The sequence below is a fragment of the Saccopteryx leptura genome, chromosome 2, assembly GCF_036850995.1.
Source record: "Saccopteryx leptura isolate mSacLep1 chromosome 2, mSacLep1_pri_phased_curated, whole genome shotgun sequence".
NCBI classification, from domain to species: Eukaryota; Metazoa; Chordata; class Mammalia; order Chiroptera; family Emballonuridae; genus Saccopteryx; species Saccopteryx leptura.
In genome coordinates this window covers 152,231,389-152,248,671 of record NC_089504.1, presented here as the reverse complement: position 1 = coordinate 152,248,671, position 17,283 = coordinate 152,231,389, and the positions used below count along the sequence as shown (strand labels likewise).

At 46.0% G+C, this 17,283-nt stretch overlaps 1 protein-coding gene across 3 annotated transcripts in view; it reads left to right on the top strand.

Annotated features, from left to right (window-relative positions):
• The window catches only part of CACNA1C (calcium voltage-gated channel subunit alpha1 C), a 777,231-nt gene that overhangs the window by 110,445 nt on the left and 649,503 nt on the right, over positions 1-17,283 (top strand). The window lies entirely within an intron of this gene.

Below are 17,283 nucleotides of genomic sequence, written 5' to 3'. Positions count from 1 at the left end.
GGGCGGCCGCTCGCACCCCACTCGTTTTCAGAGCCCCTGCTCTGAGCAGCACGCTCGGGGGGCCGGGGATGCAGAGGCGAGTCTCCGCTGCTCGTTCCCAATTCCCACAGCTCACCTCCACCCACCCACCTTTCCACTGCCATTGACCCCAAAAGTGCCCACGCCCGTGTGTACTTATTCGTACCCACATGTAGGCTAGCACCTGAGGATGTAAGCGGTCAGAACCGGGCGGTGTGTGGGCTTTGCTTTTTCATGTTTTAAGGAAATAATTAGAGGGTGTTCGAGCTCACGCGGCTCCACACTATTGCCCAGTGTTCTCCCAGCATCTCCATCCTGGGCATTAAGTGTCACCAGCTCTGCCTGTGAGGGGGAAAGGCTTTCAGGTAACTTCGCACTTCTTGGAAACTTTCTTCCCCCCTCCACCCTCTTATTAACATGTTATTAATTTTTGGTATCACTCAGCAATTAAGGTCATTGTGGGTGTAGAGGGGTGGTCTCGCTGGCGTGTGGAAGCCTCCAGCTCCATCTCTGTCTGCTCTCCATGGCTTTCTCTGCTCTCTTTGGTTGTAGTCGCTCCCTTTTCTCTCCCAGTTTCCCAGGCCTCGCTGTTTACACTCTTCCTTTCAATCTCTTCCTCCAGAATACCTGTCATGATTGGTCCTGTTACTTACTGGGGTACTTCAGCTGATTCCCTAGGACCAGCCTGGGAGGAGGGGCTGTCTCCATGTTTCTTTTTTTCCAGCCTCCTCCCTTCTTTTGGCCTCATTTCCACCATTTGGGGACAGTGCCCCTACCCTTTAAAGCCAGAGACTGCCAGGCACCCTACTTGCCAGTTCTCCATCGACTGTCCATCCTGAAACTGACTGTCCCTCTGCTTTCCAGCTTGGGTGGCAGTGTGGGGACTTGGCCTCTTGGTAGAAAGAATTTTGTCAAGGATCATGGGTTTTGGAGTGAGCAGGGCTTTGGGGTCACAAAGGCAGTGTTTTTTGTTCCTCCATTTATCTCCCTGTGCCTCAACTCCCACCTGTTCCCCTGTCCCCCTTTCTAGCTGATGGAGTAGTGGATGGGTTAGGAGGGAGGGAATGAGAAACACAAAGAAAACGGTGATATTTAGAAGAGCGAGGATGAATTTCTCTCCTCCAAGTTCTCAACTCAGTCTAAGCAGCTCTGAAGAGGAGAGCTCAGTAGTATTTATTGACCTTACTCTACTAGCAATGACAGTGGTAATGATTATTAGTCACTTAATGATAACCTTAAATAGTTTACAAGGTCTCCTCTTAGTGTAGGATAAACCCCTTTTTAGCCCTTCTCCTTTCTTTCTTTTGCCCCTTTGTCCCCTGGCAGCTCTCTCCTCCCACACAAATACAGGGAGCAGTGAAAGTAGGCACTGACCCTGGGGAGGTTTGTGAAGATGGAGGGAACTGGAGGCAGAGAGCAGGGTCAGGAGCAGTGTCTTTCCAGCAACATGCCGGCAAACGCTATGGCAACCTGAATTCCAGTTCTCTCCCTAGAAGCTGCAGTGATTATATAATTCACGGGAGCAGTTTTGCCTCTGTTCCTAGATGCGGTTCTCAGGTGGAAGAGCCCCAGGATCCCTGCTTCCCTTCATTTCCCACCCCTCTGCCTGCCTCTTTGGCATTGCCCAGGTGTCTTGGGGAGAGAAGAGAAGGCAAGTGATGAAGGCGGGGAGCGGCAGACCTGGAAGAGCATGCATATTTACAAGGAAAGGGTGGGTTATGACTTAATAACCAAAAGGACAATGAAATGTAATGGGGGGCTAGAGTTTCGAGAGAGAGGAGAAGCCAAATGATGATGTCAGAGCAGTGATGGTGACAGACCAAAGAGTGGTGAACCTAAAAAGTTGCCAGTGGTGGGGCTTCTCATCTTGACAGGGTTGAAGGCACTAGGGGCACTGAACGTGTCAGCCCTTCCTTCCCCAGCTCCTCTCTCTCCTCTCTCTGTCTCGCTGTCTCTGCCGCCCCCCCCCCCCATGTGTGTACTGAGAGTCCAGGTATGGTGGTGGTGGTCAGTGCAGGGGAACAGCCTGGAAGTTCCCTGTGGGACTGGCTTCTGACCCTGGGTTTCAGGCTGGAAATGGCTCATGTGGGCCTTGCCTCACCTCTAGTGTCCTATCAACTCTGATTCCACACTTGCCTCCCACTTTTCTGGGCCTATTTTCCATTGTGGTCTCCAGCTAGCACATAAGTTTCTTATTAGTCAATCATTTGACAAATAAAATATCAGTAAGTCTTGTATCTGCTGGAGACAAGACAGAGGGGAGAAACATGTTCTGGGAGTGGAAGATACATTGTGCTTCCTTTTCAACTATATACTTAGCAGGACAGCAATTTAATAACCATAAGGAATAATAATGACCACAGTTAACTCTCTTTACAAATGATCAAAGGACGATGTTGCTTGCACCTCAACTTGTACAGGTTAAAGAAAGCATGACATTAGCTTTTCTTTTTCAGGATACTCCATGGAGGAAACTGGAGAAAAAGGGCTATTGCAGTTCAAAATATCATTTCTAATATTGTTCAGATTCTTTCCAACATACCAGAATGCTACCTAATAGACTATATTACAAGAGTCAGTTATTTCTGTAGACCATAGCTAACAGTGTTTAAATGCGTACTTGTACACACACACACACATACATACACACACACACAGAATAGGGAAAAACTTTTAAAAAGATTACACAAGAGCCTACTGCACTTTGGGGACCCAGTTTGCTACAGAGAGGAATATTGGTAATGCAGTCTCCTATGACTGTTTGGACCTTTCTACCTGCATATTAAGTGGAGAATTGTTTTCTACAGATAGATGCTTTTCTGCAGGTACAGGACTCTGCAAATGAAATGGTGAGCTATTAGCTTCTGGAGTCATCTCTCAGAGTCTTGGTGATGATTTAGGACTCCTCCTTCAGTTTTCTTTTTGACTTAAAACTGCCTGAGATAAGACCTAGACTGAAGGAGTCCAAGGAGCATACTGAATGGGGATTTTGAGGTCCTGCCGATCTTTTCACTCACACTTTCTAGTACAGGCCCGGATTCATTCTGGGCTTGATACAGAACTGAATGTAAGCTTGTCTGCAGGAACCAATGAATGCAGACCCAGCAAGACCTAAAAGGGCTGTAGTTTCTGCCTCTCCCAGTAGGTGGTGCTCCAGGGCTTAGGAGTCAGATCAGGGGCACTACTGTTGGCTTTGGTGAGAAAAGATGTCTGGAGGGTTTGGAGAGAATTACCTGACTGCTAGTGCCTCTTTCATCACGCCCACACCTGCCCCAGTGCAGAGAACCCCAAAGACCAGTGTGTGTCCCCATGCCACCCCCACCTTCCCCAGTATGACTGAGTCTCTTGGTGACTTTGCCAGCCTCTGGCAATGAAAACCCAGTTTGGATTTCTCCCACTCTATTGCACACTCTTACCTCAGACTTCTGTTTACCTCTCGCACAGACAGCCTCTTACAGAGCCTTAAGGGAGCCTTTTGGGCGATTAGCTGAACTTGTTATGACTGTGTATTAATTTTCTCCCTGATTTACCATGGATGGCTTTACCAGAGAGGCCGGTGGAGCATGAGGCAACCTGAAATTTGTAACCTATAGGGTTACAAAGCTTATCAGCTCAAAGACAAGAGAATATTTTTCTAACTTTATTAGGGGAAAAAAACAAAAACAACTTGGTACACTTCACTGCTGATTTCTGTTTATGAGCCTGGCTGGTCTCCTACTGGGAAGTGGCAGAAAGCTCCCAGGCCTAGGATAGCAAGTCGCTGAGGTTTGTTCTCACTTTCAGTGATGCTTTCCAACTCCTGGTGTTTTCCTTCCTGTCCCTTTTTTCATTGGACTTTCTTAGCTGTTGTGTCAAGTTCTATGAGGTCTACAAAACCCTTGCCACGTGTTAAGAGAGGGTGAGGGAGTGGCTGCCAGCTCTTTCTTCCTTTTACAGTCATTCTTCCTGTCTGGGGTTGTAGCTGTTTGTTATCTGGTGGTTACTGGTCAGCCGTGTCCTCCCAACAGTTCCTTCCAGGACTCTGAAGTCTGCTCAGCATCGAAAAATCAGGGGATGATTTTATTTTCTAATGTGGACTAAAGAAAGATGGTAGATTGGGAAACACTAGAGACTTAACAATGAGACTAATTAGCAAAATAGTTACACTGATGTAGTTCATTTCTAGAGTCCATCCTCACTGTTGCCCTAGCTAATGATGGGCACTGTGGAGGAGAGCAGAAGACGAGCAGAAGACAGGAAAAAGGCGTGGGAATTGTTCTACAAAGTATCAGGTGCTAAATATTTAGGGGCATGAGTGTTACATTTTGATAATGAAGCGACACTCCAAGCCATGACTGTCATTAAAATAATTTAGTAAACACCTGTTTACATGCACCTCAAGGTTAGATACTGTATAAAAAGAAAGTGACAGGATCTCTCTGGGAAGATGAAACGCCTTTCACTGCTGTTGGAAAGCCAGGTGCATAGACTTGAATGGAACCCATCGCGGAAAAAGCAACATGGAGGGCTGGAGTAATGCTTGTGATTGTTTGAAACTAGAGCCCAGCTTCTATGGAAAAGGTCTTCAAGTGTTTTAGTTCCTGGATGAGGTGCTGATTCGTTCAAGACCAGCCCCCCACGGACTCAATGTCACATCTCAACAGACTTCCTTGCTCTTTCCTGTCAGGCTTTAAGGGGCACTTGAAGGCAGCTGCTTGTGGCAAGAAGGGAACTGGCGTGGGGTCTCAGGTTCCCAGGAGCCATGGGAGCCAAGGGCTTGGCTGCAGCTCTAGCCCAGCAGGGCCTCTGCCAGCAGCCCAGCAGTGAGATGGCTGGGGGCTGCTGGAGGGGGCCTTCAGGAGGTGGCGGAACACAGGAAGAGCCCCCGCTGATTGCTGGCCAAGGTAGGGTGTCTGTAGGGCAGTCTGGGGAACACATTTACTACTACTTGTGGAGCTGAATTAAATTTAGAGACCAAAGAAATGAAAGGAATAGTTAACTTGGCTTTTGAACAGATGATGAGGAAAGGGAGGGTTAACTGGAAGGAAGCCAAAACCCCTCAGTCCCTCCCCTTCTGGAAATCTGACCATACCATGCTCTCCATAATATGCCCACTTTAAAACAGTCTTCTTGTGCTGTCCTGTGTATTTGTATGCGCGTGAGATGGAGTCGGGCGAGGGTGACTCTAGACTAGTGGGCTTTGAAGGGTTTGTCAAACAGGCATAGAGTAAATGAAATGTCTCTGGGAATCTGCTTTTTATAAGATCAGAACATCTGATGGGCAGAAGGATAAACTCTGTTTCCAGATGAGAAAACAGAGGCTCTTAAAGAGGCAGTCACTCAGGCAGGGGTGTGAGAGAAGAGTTCTTCAGTCTTCTCCCACCTGCTCTCTCTTGACCACACTTGGTGTGTGTTAAACCCTCTCAGTGCATTGCTTAGTGTTCCTGGTTATGAACCTCTTAGTAACCCTCTCATCCTCTCCTTGTTCTCCCTGCACCCCCAGCCTCCACCTTTTTACTGGCTTAAAAGCATTTCTGAGATGTTAGGTTTGGAAACAGAGTGTGTTTGTTTGGGGTGGGATGGGGATATCTATCATTGCAAAGGTTTAAATATAGTTTTGTTTTGTTTTTTAGACTGCAGAGTCAAAGTTTATACACGTCCATAAGGAACTCTGACAAAATGCGAATCACTCTTTTGTCTGTGAATGGATGTGCCTCCAAGTCTGTTTTATTCTCCTTTCCTCCCCAATCTAGGCTTGTTTTGGCCCCTTGGAGAGATTAGGGTGACGAGAGGCCAGACTTGCTATAGGACTTCCCCGGATGAACTGTTGGGTGTGCTTTGTGGACTGGCTGGCTTTGCTGTTGGCCAGGTCACAGAGACACAGAGTAACTGCAGGGCAGAAACGGAGGAGACATTGAGGTTGTAGCTGGCCATTGGACAGACCATAAAGTGCACCTGAGTTGGAAGAACAAAGGCTTCTCCTTGCTTCCTTTTCAGGGTTGGTCTTCTAGGACACTTCTCTCTTCCCTGGGGGGACATTGAAATTCGGAGTGGTGGCTTAAATTCAGCACATGCTAGGGAAATTCATCTAGGATCTCTGCCTTTTGACATTCCCATCGTCTTCGAAGGGTTTATTGGCTGACTTGTCGATACTCTCGCACTTTGTCTCCCAGGACCTGGGAGGCCTTGGAGGCTCACTTGGTCTTAGCTTTTCCACAGAGGCATGATTCAGGCTGTGCTTACAGATGTGGACTTGGAAATCCCTGAAGTAAGCCACCATTTTAGAAATTATTGCAATAATTTCATAAAATATTCAAGCTGCCAATTTGCCAACAGGGTTTCTGTTTCTCTTCATACACTCAGCTGCACTTGGTGTTGCCCGCTTGAACCTAGTAAAAGAAAAATAAAACAATTGTGTCTCCTGTCCTTTAGAGAACCACACCAAAATCCAGACAGCAAATGATTGTTCTTCCTGGTATTGCTTGTGGGCAGAAATGTTGACTTGATTACTCAATTAAGCTCTGTTTACTTGTAACCTCTGTGTCATGTCCAGTAATTTTTACATACATATATTTCCTTCCAAAATAATCCATGTTGGTCTAAAACCTTTCAATTATAGTAGTTAACAAAAAGAAAAAATAAAAGAACAAAATAAAAATAAATAAGGCTTCAGCTAGCAAAATGACTGTATCTTCTTTCTCTGAGAGTTTTGAAGGAATCAGGCCTCATCCTTCAAATCCATGCAATTGGAGAGGATGGTCTTTAGCTTGTCGGATTCACAGGGCAGCAGTGAGGTGCTGAATGGGAGAATGAGTGTGCATTACTCTGCAGGTATCAGTTATTATCAGAGAGCGGAGCACTGGGCTTTGAACAAGGACTGCCACGAAACAACTTCCCAAGCATTTTTAACAGCTTCGCGCATGTTGTTGGATGGCTGACATTCAGTGTTTCAATGATGGTAGTGAAAAACACAGAGAAACAGAATCTGAGGCGCTCTGGTTAATAACCAGAATAATCAGGGGAGAAGCGAGAACTCAGTCAGGAGAGTCCTGGCATTCTGTCAACCGTCCTGAGGCCACTAGGACCCCAGGACCATTGGGGCTGCAGGGCGTCCAGTCCAGCAACTGTCCACTGCCACGCTGCCAAATTCTCATGGCTGTGACACAGGCGTCCTTGCCTTCAGCCTAAGGTCCAAAGCCAAACTGGTCAAGCAGCCCTTCAGTGGTGTGACTATCTGGACATAGGGCCATGGAGAGCAGGCAGGACACCACGTGGGCAAGCGATCTGTTCGTGTTCTGACATGAATTCCCCAAACCTAGACACAGCCCCTCATTACAGAAAGACAGACTGCTGGGAAAATAAAACCTTGCTTTAAATGTAAACCTTGGCTTTGGAAAATAAACTAATTGTTTCATATAGCAAAAGTTCTAGAGGTTTATAGATAAGGGGAGGGAACACTTTCATCTCAAGAGACATCAAAATAAGAAAGAACTTCAATTTCACATCTTAAGTGACAGATTATTATTATTTTATTATTTAATTAATTGTGTTTACATAGATTCTAGGGTTGCCCTGAATTAAGTGACAGATTAGCCTTTAGTTTCCCAAAGCAAAAATAATCTCGTTATCAAAAAGTGGTCTCAGAAACAAGTATTTAAGTATGTGTCTTGTTCCTACGTCAGTCCCCCCCAACGTGTGACTCTATGATCTATGGAGCCTTTATGTTTGCATTTTTATTTTAAGAAATAACCTATAATGAAGAATAACATCTACCTGTTTGTAGTTCTAGAATGGAGTAGGAGGCATAATTACCACTTATTGAATGCCTGGTGTCTTTAGCATTGTTGTCGGTGCTTAGTATCATGTCATCCTTAAAAATATTTTTATTTTTTAAATTACTTTCAGAATTGATTTTAGAAAGAAAGAGAGAGAGAGGAGAGAGAGAGAAAGAGAGGAAGGGGTGGGGTACAAGGAGCAGGAAGGTAGTAGTTGCTTCTTGTGTGTACAAGCCCGGGCTTTCAAACCGGTAAATCCGTGGCTGTGAGAGGCTGGAGGGAGGGGAATGGAAAGTGACGGCCCGTGAGTTTCAGGCTTTCTTTAGGAGTGATGAAAATAGGAAGACATTAGACAGTGGTGATGACTGTGCAGCTCTGTAAAAATACTAAAAACCACTAAACTGTACACTTTAAAGGGTGAATTTTATGGTATGTGAATTATAGCTCCAGAGATGTTATTTTACAATTAATAACTAAGTAAATAAGGCATGAAGTCCAGGGAGCTCAGCTTATAAGGATGGTCCTCTGAACTCATCAGAATCTTGTTTGAGAATGGAGAGTCTCTATTTTCCAAGAGGAAATTGCTGAGAAAATACTGCAAGAATGGACGGGGAAGCAAGGCCACGTCATGAAGTGCTCACCTCAGAGCCCCGGCTCACTGACCAAGGTCTTCTTTGAAGGCCTATTGAAGGGCCTGAGGAACCAAAGAGGGCCCGGGCAGAAACTCTGGGAATGAGACTCAGGGAGAGGCGTGTAGTGACCACACAGCAGCCACCAAGAAGAACAGGCGTTCAGCTGTTTGTCCACGACACATGACCAGCAGACACTGGCATCCGAGTTTCCACAGAGCAAACCCAAGCAAGGTTCCACGAGGCTAACTCAAGGTAGTTTTCTCCAAGATGGAGGGACAGCAGGTTCTCCTCTTCCCCACATGGAGGAGAGAAAGAACATATGCTTTGAAAGTCTAAAATACCTTGATTTAACTCCAGTTCCAGTATGTTGGGGTGACCTTGACCACATTACTTAAGGTCTTTGGTCCTCTGTCTCCCAATCTGAAAATACTTTTAGCATTTCATGACGTGGCCTTGCTTCCCCGTCCATTCTTGCAGTATTTTCTCAGGAATTTCCTCTTGGAAAATAGACACTCTCCATTCTCAAACAAGATTCTGATGAGTTCAGAGGACCATCCTTATAAGCTGAGTGAGCTCCCTGGACTTCATGCCTTATTTACTTAGTTATTAATTGTAAAATAACATCTCTGGAGCTATAATTCACATACCATAACATTCACCCTTTAAAGTGTACAGTTTAGTGGTTTTTAGTATTTTTACAGAGCTGCACAGTCATCACCACTGTCTAATGTCTTCCTATTTTCATCACTCCTAAAGAAAGCCTGAAACTCACGGGCGGTCACTTTCCATTCCCCTCCCTCCAGCCTCTCACAGCCACGAATTTACTTTCTGTCTCTATGGATTTTCATGCCTTATTGACAGTGATAATTCTACAATTGCAATTCACTGTGTAATCTTAACTGTTGGTGGCACACTTCATGCATCTCAGATTTAGGTATGTTGTGACAATCTACATGATAAATGATGGAGTTAAAAGGAAGCATGTGAAATTAGTTAGGGACCTGGGTGTCACTTGTAGGTGGGATTAAACACTTTTAGTTACATGAAGTATGGTTTTAAGATTTATTTCTTTTAACTATCTCAGTAGAGCTAGGTTATATCTACTGATGGTTGAATAGGATGTGAATTATGACATTTAAACACTTTTTTAATTGTCGTAATACATATATAACAAAATTTGCCATTTTGACCATTCTTAATTATATATATACAACTCAGTGGTGTTAATTATATTCACAATGTTCGACAGCTGTTACTACTATTTCTTTAACAAAACCTTTTCATCACTCCACACAGAAACTCTGTAACCACTAGGCAGTAGCTCTCCATTCCTCCCTTTCTCCAGCCTCTGGTTACCCCTAATCTTTCTGTCACTGAATTTTCCTATTGTAGATATCTATTTGATAGAAGTAGGATCACACAATATTCGTCCTTTTGTGTTTGTCCTATTTCACTGAGCATAATGTTTTCAGGGACCATTCATGTTGTAACATGTATGAGAACTCCATTTCTTTTCATGGCTGAATAATATTCTATTGTTAGTATTGACCACATTTTGTTTATCCACTCATCAGTTGGTGAACACTTGGGTTGTTTCACCTTTCGGCTGTTGTGACTAATGTTTCTGTGAACATTAGCAGGACTCTGAGACCTTGATTTCAGTTCTTTGGGTATGTACCTAGGAATGGAATTGCTGGGTCTGAAATACAACCTTTTAGTGTTAAGAGCCCATTTCCTTGTGTGGCTCTGCAAGTTTGAGTCCTGTGCAGACAACAACATAGTATTAGGAAATTTCATGGTGTCAGTAATGAGAGCCTGATATTTTCTTTGGGCTTCCAGTGCCTATATCAGATATTGGACTTTAATTAGGTGTTTAACAATTTAGCAGCTGCCTTTTGTTGAGGAGTGACGCTGCTGCCTCTGCTCCAAAAATAATGAAGTTCTCCAGATCCAGCTCAGTGTTCACCTCCGTGCCAACTGGTCTTCGTAACTTGACAGGAAATGGGTGTTTGACAAGACAAGCTATTTAGTCTATCTGTTGCTGTCTCTCCATCTGCCTGTCTGACTAGTCTAGGAGCGTCTATGCCTGTGGACAGAAGTGTCCAATCCGGCATTCGTCAGGACCCTGAGAGATTTTGGCTCCCTGCAGTGTGGTTGGCCGAGTCTTCCTTAGTGACCGCCATGTCTGTGCTGGTGGGGGGCAGCATGGCCTGGCTGGGGAACGGTCTCTGTCTCCTGGCTTTGGAGCTGCCTGCGGGGAGAGCCCAGGGCCCTTGCCTGCTCCTCACACATGCAACATGTAGAAAGGGTGGGAAAAAATGTAGGAAAAAAAAATCTGTCTACAATTTCCTCTGTTCTTTAAAATAAATCCATTGAAGAAGTGGGACAAGTTTTATTATTCTCTTCTGTTCAGATGAAGAAATCTGGACTTAGAGAATCTGAACAACTTGCCTGATTAGTGAAGGGAAAAAAAAGTGAGATTTTTTTTGTTTGTTTTTGAGTGAATATTGTATGTTAGACTTGATTGTACATTTATTCTTGGTGGGCTTACAGACGTTATTTCATTTACTCCTGAAAGGAACCCTGTGAAAGTTGTACGGCTTTCTGGTGACAGATTAGGACAGAACCCCCATTTCTTGACTCTTGGTCCGTGTTCTTTCTGGAGCTGCACTGTATCATCTGTTAGGGCTCCATGTCCTGACTGATGTGCTAGTCTTAAAGCCTCGTATCTGCCGAACCCTCAGGAGCCTTTGCATCTTTTCACCCCATACCCAGCTCTCTGATTGGTGGGTTCACCTGGGGCATAAGTGTGTGTGTTTGTATGTTTATTTTTCTGATTAACACAGTTCAGTATGCTAAGACAGAAATGCAGGTCAGGTACTTTGAAGGACAATACACTTAGTTTAATCCAACTATTGGTTAATTCCTCCCTTGTTGGCTCTGCCTTCCCATCCCCTCCCTGGTCCTGCTTACAGGGGTATCTTGGCCATTGTCCAGAGCTGAATGACCTCTCTGAGGTCAAAGCCTCTGTCACCATGTCTGGCTGCTCAAGACACCCTGGGGCTCCGATGCCACATCCTAAGGAATTAAGGTGACTCAGATCTTGTATTTGGATGGCAGTGGATAGGATCTTGTGGCTCTGTTTTTCAGTTGTTTGAAAACCAAAAATTTTGACCTGTGCCTAGCTGTCTGAAAGACCTGGAGATAAGAAGCCTTTCCCCAGGATAAATTGCCTGTGAAATGCCTCTGAAAACAAGGTATCTTGTGCCAGTTGTGACGAAATAATCCTCATTTGTTTTCTTCCCTCCCGGAATTGGGATGGTTAGTCATTCACTAAATGTTGTTGAGCATCTGCTGTATGTGAGACAGTTTGTTCATAGGACCTCCGGGTTCCAGGAGATCTGGATTCAAGCAACAACCCCTCCATGATCCCTTCCTTTAGGGAGTGTATAGTCTACTAGGAGGTAAGGTAAGGTACACATGAACATGCACAGAGACATAGACACCCACAATTATAATAAAAGAATGTGCTTGATGTTGCAGGAGGTAAAGATGAAAAGCTCACAGGTTTAAAGAAAGAGGGTGATATAGTCTTATGGGATATGTGGAGAAAGCATATATGAAGGTGGTCACATAGCTGAACCTTGAAAGAGGGACAGAAATAGGGTAGTTAGGAAGGGTGAACATTCCCGACACAGAGAGTGGTGTAGTCAATAATGTGTTGATAGGCATATGCATTGAATTTTAAAGGGATAGTGAGTCGAACTTCCTTAGAGCACAGGTTTTGTGTGGGGGAGAGAGGGGAGAGAAGGATGGGATGGCAGGAAGAGAATAACATGTAGAGGGCCCTCATATTGGGTTGACTTTGCATCCCATTTGGTAGGCAGTGGAGCTCCATTTACTGTGAGTGAGGGACTGGTGTGTCATCCGAGTGGCTCCTGCAGAAGACTGGTCAGGCAGCAGGGTAGAGGAGGAGGTGGGGGTGTGAAGACGCAGGTAGAGGGACAGTTCTGAGGCTTTTTCCATAGTCCAGGCAAGAGAGAGAGAGAAGAAGGGATTTTTCTCAACAGAAGCAAGAGGAAAAGGGAGCCCTTTGGTTTTCTAGGTGGAGGACAGATGGAAGGTATCCAGTATCCAGGCAGAAATATAATTTCTTTCTTTTTTTTTTTTTGTATTTTTCCGAAGCTGGAAACGGGGAGAGACAGACAGACTCCCGCATGCACCCGACCGGGATCCACCCGGCACGCCCACCAGGGGGCAACGCTCTGCCCACCAGGGGGCGATGCTCTGCCCCTCCGGGGCATCGCTCTGTCGTGACCAGAGCCACTCTAGCGCCTGGGGCAGAGGCCAAGGAGCCATCCCTAGCGCCCGGGCATCTTTACTTCAGTGGAGCCTCGCTGCGGGAGGGGAAGAGAGACAGAGAGGAAGGAGAGGGGGAGGGGTGGAGAAGCAGATGGGCACTTCTCCTGTGTGCCCTGGCCGGGAATTGAACCCCGGACCCCTTGCACGCCAGGCCGACGCTCTACCACTGAGCCAACCGGCCAGGGCCTATAATTTCTTTTTAAAGGTGATCGTTGAAGCTATGAAAATGTACGAAAGGAAATGATGAAAAGGCCTTACATGACTGGAAGGGGATGAAATAGAGGAGATAGAGCCAGAGTGGTCAGGAAGGTGGGAGGGGAACATTGCTACCGTGGAGCCAGGGAGGGCAGAGAGAGGCCGGTGCTCTCAGTGTTGAATGGAGTAGTGGACGGGGAAGATGGGAGCTGGGGAAACCCCACTGGATTGGACGATTTGGGTATCTTCAGTAGAGTCCAAGGGTGGTTCAAAAATGCTGGCTGTGCAGTCAGACTGTACAAAGCTGAGGCATGGTGAGCAAGAAATGGGGTGGGGGGCACATGTGGACCATTCTTTCAAAAATTTTGATTGTGAATGAAAAAAGAGGAGATGGGTTTGTTGGCACAGGACAGATTGGAAACGGGGGGGGGGGCTATTGATTAGGCAGACTAGAGGAAGGCAGAAGGCGGTGGGGTTACAGAGAGGAGTGCAAGTTTTAACTCCAGCCAAGGGGGTGGAGTTCTGTCTTCAGAGATGGACACGAGGTCGCAGAGGGTGAGAAGATATAGAGTGCTGTTTGGCAGGTAGCGCTAAAAAAGGAGATATTAGGAGTCTCCTAGATGGACGTGCGTGATCCTGAGAGAGATGAGTGCAACCGGGGTAGAATTTGAGCTTGAAAAGCTGGGAAGAGGTAACAGTCAGTAGAAAATTAAAGGGACACCCCAAAGAAATTGCTAATGGTTCCCAAGTCCCCAGCTGAAGTCAGGAGGCATGAGTTAGGGGCTAGGAATGACCAGGATTCTTAGAGAAAGGCTCCCAGAATTGAGTTTGGCCAAGTGACACAGGTACAAGGGGCCAAAGGGCTCTAGTTCTGTAAGGAAGACAAATAAGGCTCAAGCTGAGATGGGAGACTTGAGGTGGTTGGTGGAAATGGACATCCCAGGACAGAATTTTAGGAGTTGGGGAGGACTGGCTCCTCTCCAGCCTGTGTTCACATGGATTGTTAATCAGAACAGCTGGTTTGATTCCTTGAGGTCTGCGTGGACATGCAAAGGGGTGAGCAGACTTTATTTGGGGAGCATGAAAACAGGAAGAAGATGGCGAGTAGCGTGGTGGAGATGGTGGCAGCATTGGAAGGTGCCGCAGACCAGCGCAGCTCGTAATTCTGGGTCTTTAGTGAGAATGGTGCAGAATTAAGAAAACAGACTTATTAAGAAAAAGGGATGGGATCAGGATGCCTCTTCAATGCTGACGATTGCCCCGTAGCCCCAGTTTGCTTTATGATATAGCCATATGCAAATCAAGGAAGTCCTTGATACAAAGTTACACATCTGAGGCTAAAACAGGAACTCTCCCAAGGCATAAACAGGAATCCCCCCACTATGCTTAAGGGAAATCAACCAACATCTGAACAAACAGAGTGAGAGGAAGGGCATGTAAATTGCTTCCAGCAACTTAAGCAAGCAAGTGAAGTGGGTGCAAATACTCAGCATCATAGCCAATATGGAGGTGGAGGGGGGAGAACTTAGCCTTTTGCTAAGCCTTGAATTTACAAAGGCTTTTTGCCACTTGCAGTCTACAACAGGAAGGGTTGATGCAGGGTGGTAGAATATAATGCATGTGTGTGCATGCGTGTGTGTGTGTATGCGTGCATGTGTGTGTGGGGTGGTGGTGGAAGGGTAGGCATATGGAGGCTAACTTCATTGGTTTACAGTGTGGCCCCCTGAGTTTCCTGGGCACTGACACAAAAGCAGAGAGCCCATGGTCCATAGAGCTGAGGTTGTTTCCAAGACATAGAAGGAAGGAAGCAGGTGATGTGAGGGCTGGTGCGGGGTGGATCTCAAACATCAGGCTGTCACAGACTGTCTTGGCATCATGGACAAGGAGCTTGCTTCTCTGGCCTTCAGTCATGCTCAAGAGTAGAGAGTAGTGTTCTGGTCAGTTCAGATCGGGAGGGCCAGCCGGTGGGTGGTTCCCCTGAGATGACCCGCCGTCATGTTGTTCCCATCCCCCCACACCAGCCAAGCTTCCCCACCTATGATAGTGGCTCTCTGGAGACCTTGTTAGCCTTGTGAAGTGTTAAGCTTTGTTATTTTATAGCCTTATAATTATATCAATATCATATTTCTGAGACTATAACCTTTCTAATAACCCTGTATTCCCTCCCCTCTTATAACTCCACAACAAAAATGTTACAGACCACTGGAACATCTCTGGTTGGATCTCATTTGAGCTTTGCACTGCTTAGGTTACCTGTAATCAGGAAAGATATCATGAAGGTTTAATAAAAGGATGTGAATGTTTACTGCCAAGGTCAGTAATGCTATTAGAATATGAAGGAAATAGGTTTTGTTGGTGGCATTGAATTTATTGTTGGTCCAGGAAGGAGTTAATGACTGGAAGACACCCCCAGACTGCCCCCATCCCTGCCACATACGCAGGGGCTGTGGTTGTGAGGGCCATGTCAATGGGTCGGAAGGCCTTTTGCAGGGGCTGTAAGGTGAACATGGCTGTGAAGGTTCAGTGTCTGTGAGGCAGGGAGGCTTAGCCTTTGCACTTTCATTGGTTCTTCGCACTGACCTGACCCGAATGGTGAGACACATAGACAGTCTCGTGGCCCTGAGTCCTGCTTCTTTCCTCCAGCTTCCTGGGCCCATCTCCCTGCACTGCCACTGTAGCCAGGCCTGACCACAGGGTGGGAGAGCCTTGGGGTGGGGGGACTTTGCCTGGAAGCACACTTTCTCTGGCTTTCTTATCTAGGGAAGTAGCACCAGTTACCTGTTGCCTGTGTGGGAACAATGTGTTATGATAGCCCCTGGGGATCGTCATGGCAACCCCGGTGGCCACCATTTCACCCTTTCTGGCCTCATCTGGAAAAGCTACTTGGTAGAGTTTGGTCTTATTCTGGGAAACCTCTAGGGCATCACTGACCCCAGCTTGACCTCTTCCTAGACAGGGCAGCAGAAAGCTGTGGGGTTTTCCCATTTTCTCCCTCTGGAGAGGCTTGGGCAGGACGCACTGCTTCCCTCCACGTGAGTTAGTTGTGGGATGAGCTTAGTCCATTTGGACAGGTTTTCTCAATGCCATTGGCTGCCACTTTCCTGACAGCCTGTCCTAGGTATTTCTTTAGCATATGACTTTAACGGAATGAAGAGGGAGGACAGAAAATCCCAAAGAAGAAAATGGCCAGAAGAAAAGCCATGGCATGGGCCTGCTGTCTTTGTGAGGTGGGCCTAGCTCTCCTTCAGGATGCCCACAGGTATCACAGTGTGTGGTCACACTCAGGCACACTTGGCCTCTGGACAGGCCCAGGTCAGTGCCTCCTACATGGTTCCATTTAGGTCAGTCGGCTTGAGAGGGAGAGGATAGAATGGCAACAAAGGCCATCTAGCTTGTGTTTTTCAGGCTCAGAAGTAAATGAGCTGAAATTCAAAGCCGAAGACTCCTAGGGAAATATTCCTGTAACCCCAGTGGGCCAGTGCCTGCGTGTGTGAGAGATAGACGTAGCAGAGCCCAAGGGGAGAAGTGTCACTTCCTCATCACTGGAGCAGGCACTCCTGGGCACAAGGAGACCTGTGCTTAGAGAGACCTCTGCCTTTTGCTTTGGCGTTTTGATGGACTCTAAACTTCTGCATGTCTGGGGATCTGCTGATCCCAGTCCCCCCAATTAAGAATCTGTTTACTCCTTCAGTCCCATTTATAAATGACTATTACTTGAATATTGCAAAGGGGTTAACTGAAGTCCAGTAGGTGAACACTCCGTGTGTCCAGTCCTTTATTGTTAGCTGCATGGGGGAATTGTAATATAGGCTCAAATACATAAAGAGTATTTCCGAGCTAAATTTTCTTTAAGAAAGAACATATTGGGGCTGGGGCGGGAAGAGTGTAAAACAGCTTTGCTGCATGACTTCAAAGACAGGACCCTCGGAGAAAAAGGGCTTTGGGTTTTAGAGGCATGAGGATGTACTCTGTATGAAACTATGGCAGGGGGTCTTGAATTATATACAGTAGCTGTGACTAAGAAGTCATACCTACTCCCAAGGAAGTCTTTGTGAGGAAGCTTTATTACATCTTTTATTCTTTTCCTTCTATTTTTTTAAGGTTTATTTGGTATTTTAATTGTTATGACACTTGGATAGTTGGCTGCAATATTTATATGTTTATATGTAGACTTTTCTTTTTCACAGAGTATGGCAATGTACGTTATTCTGATACATACAGTACACAAAATAAGATCCTTTAGAACAGTTATACACAAGAGATGCAACATGAAATTTATATATTGGATCCCAGTATGTGATTGGAGGAAAAAAGTTGGACGA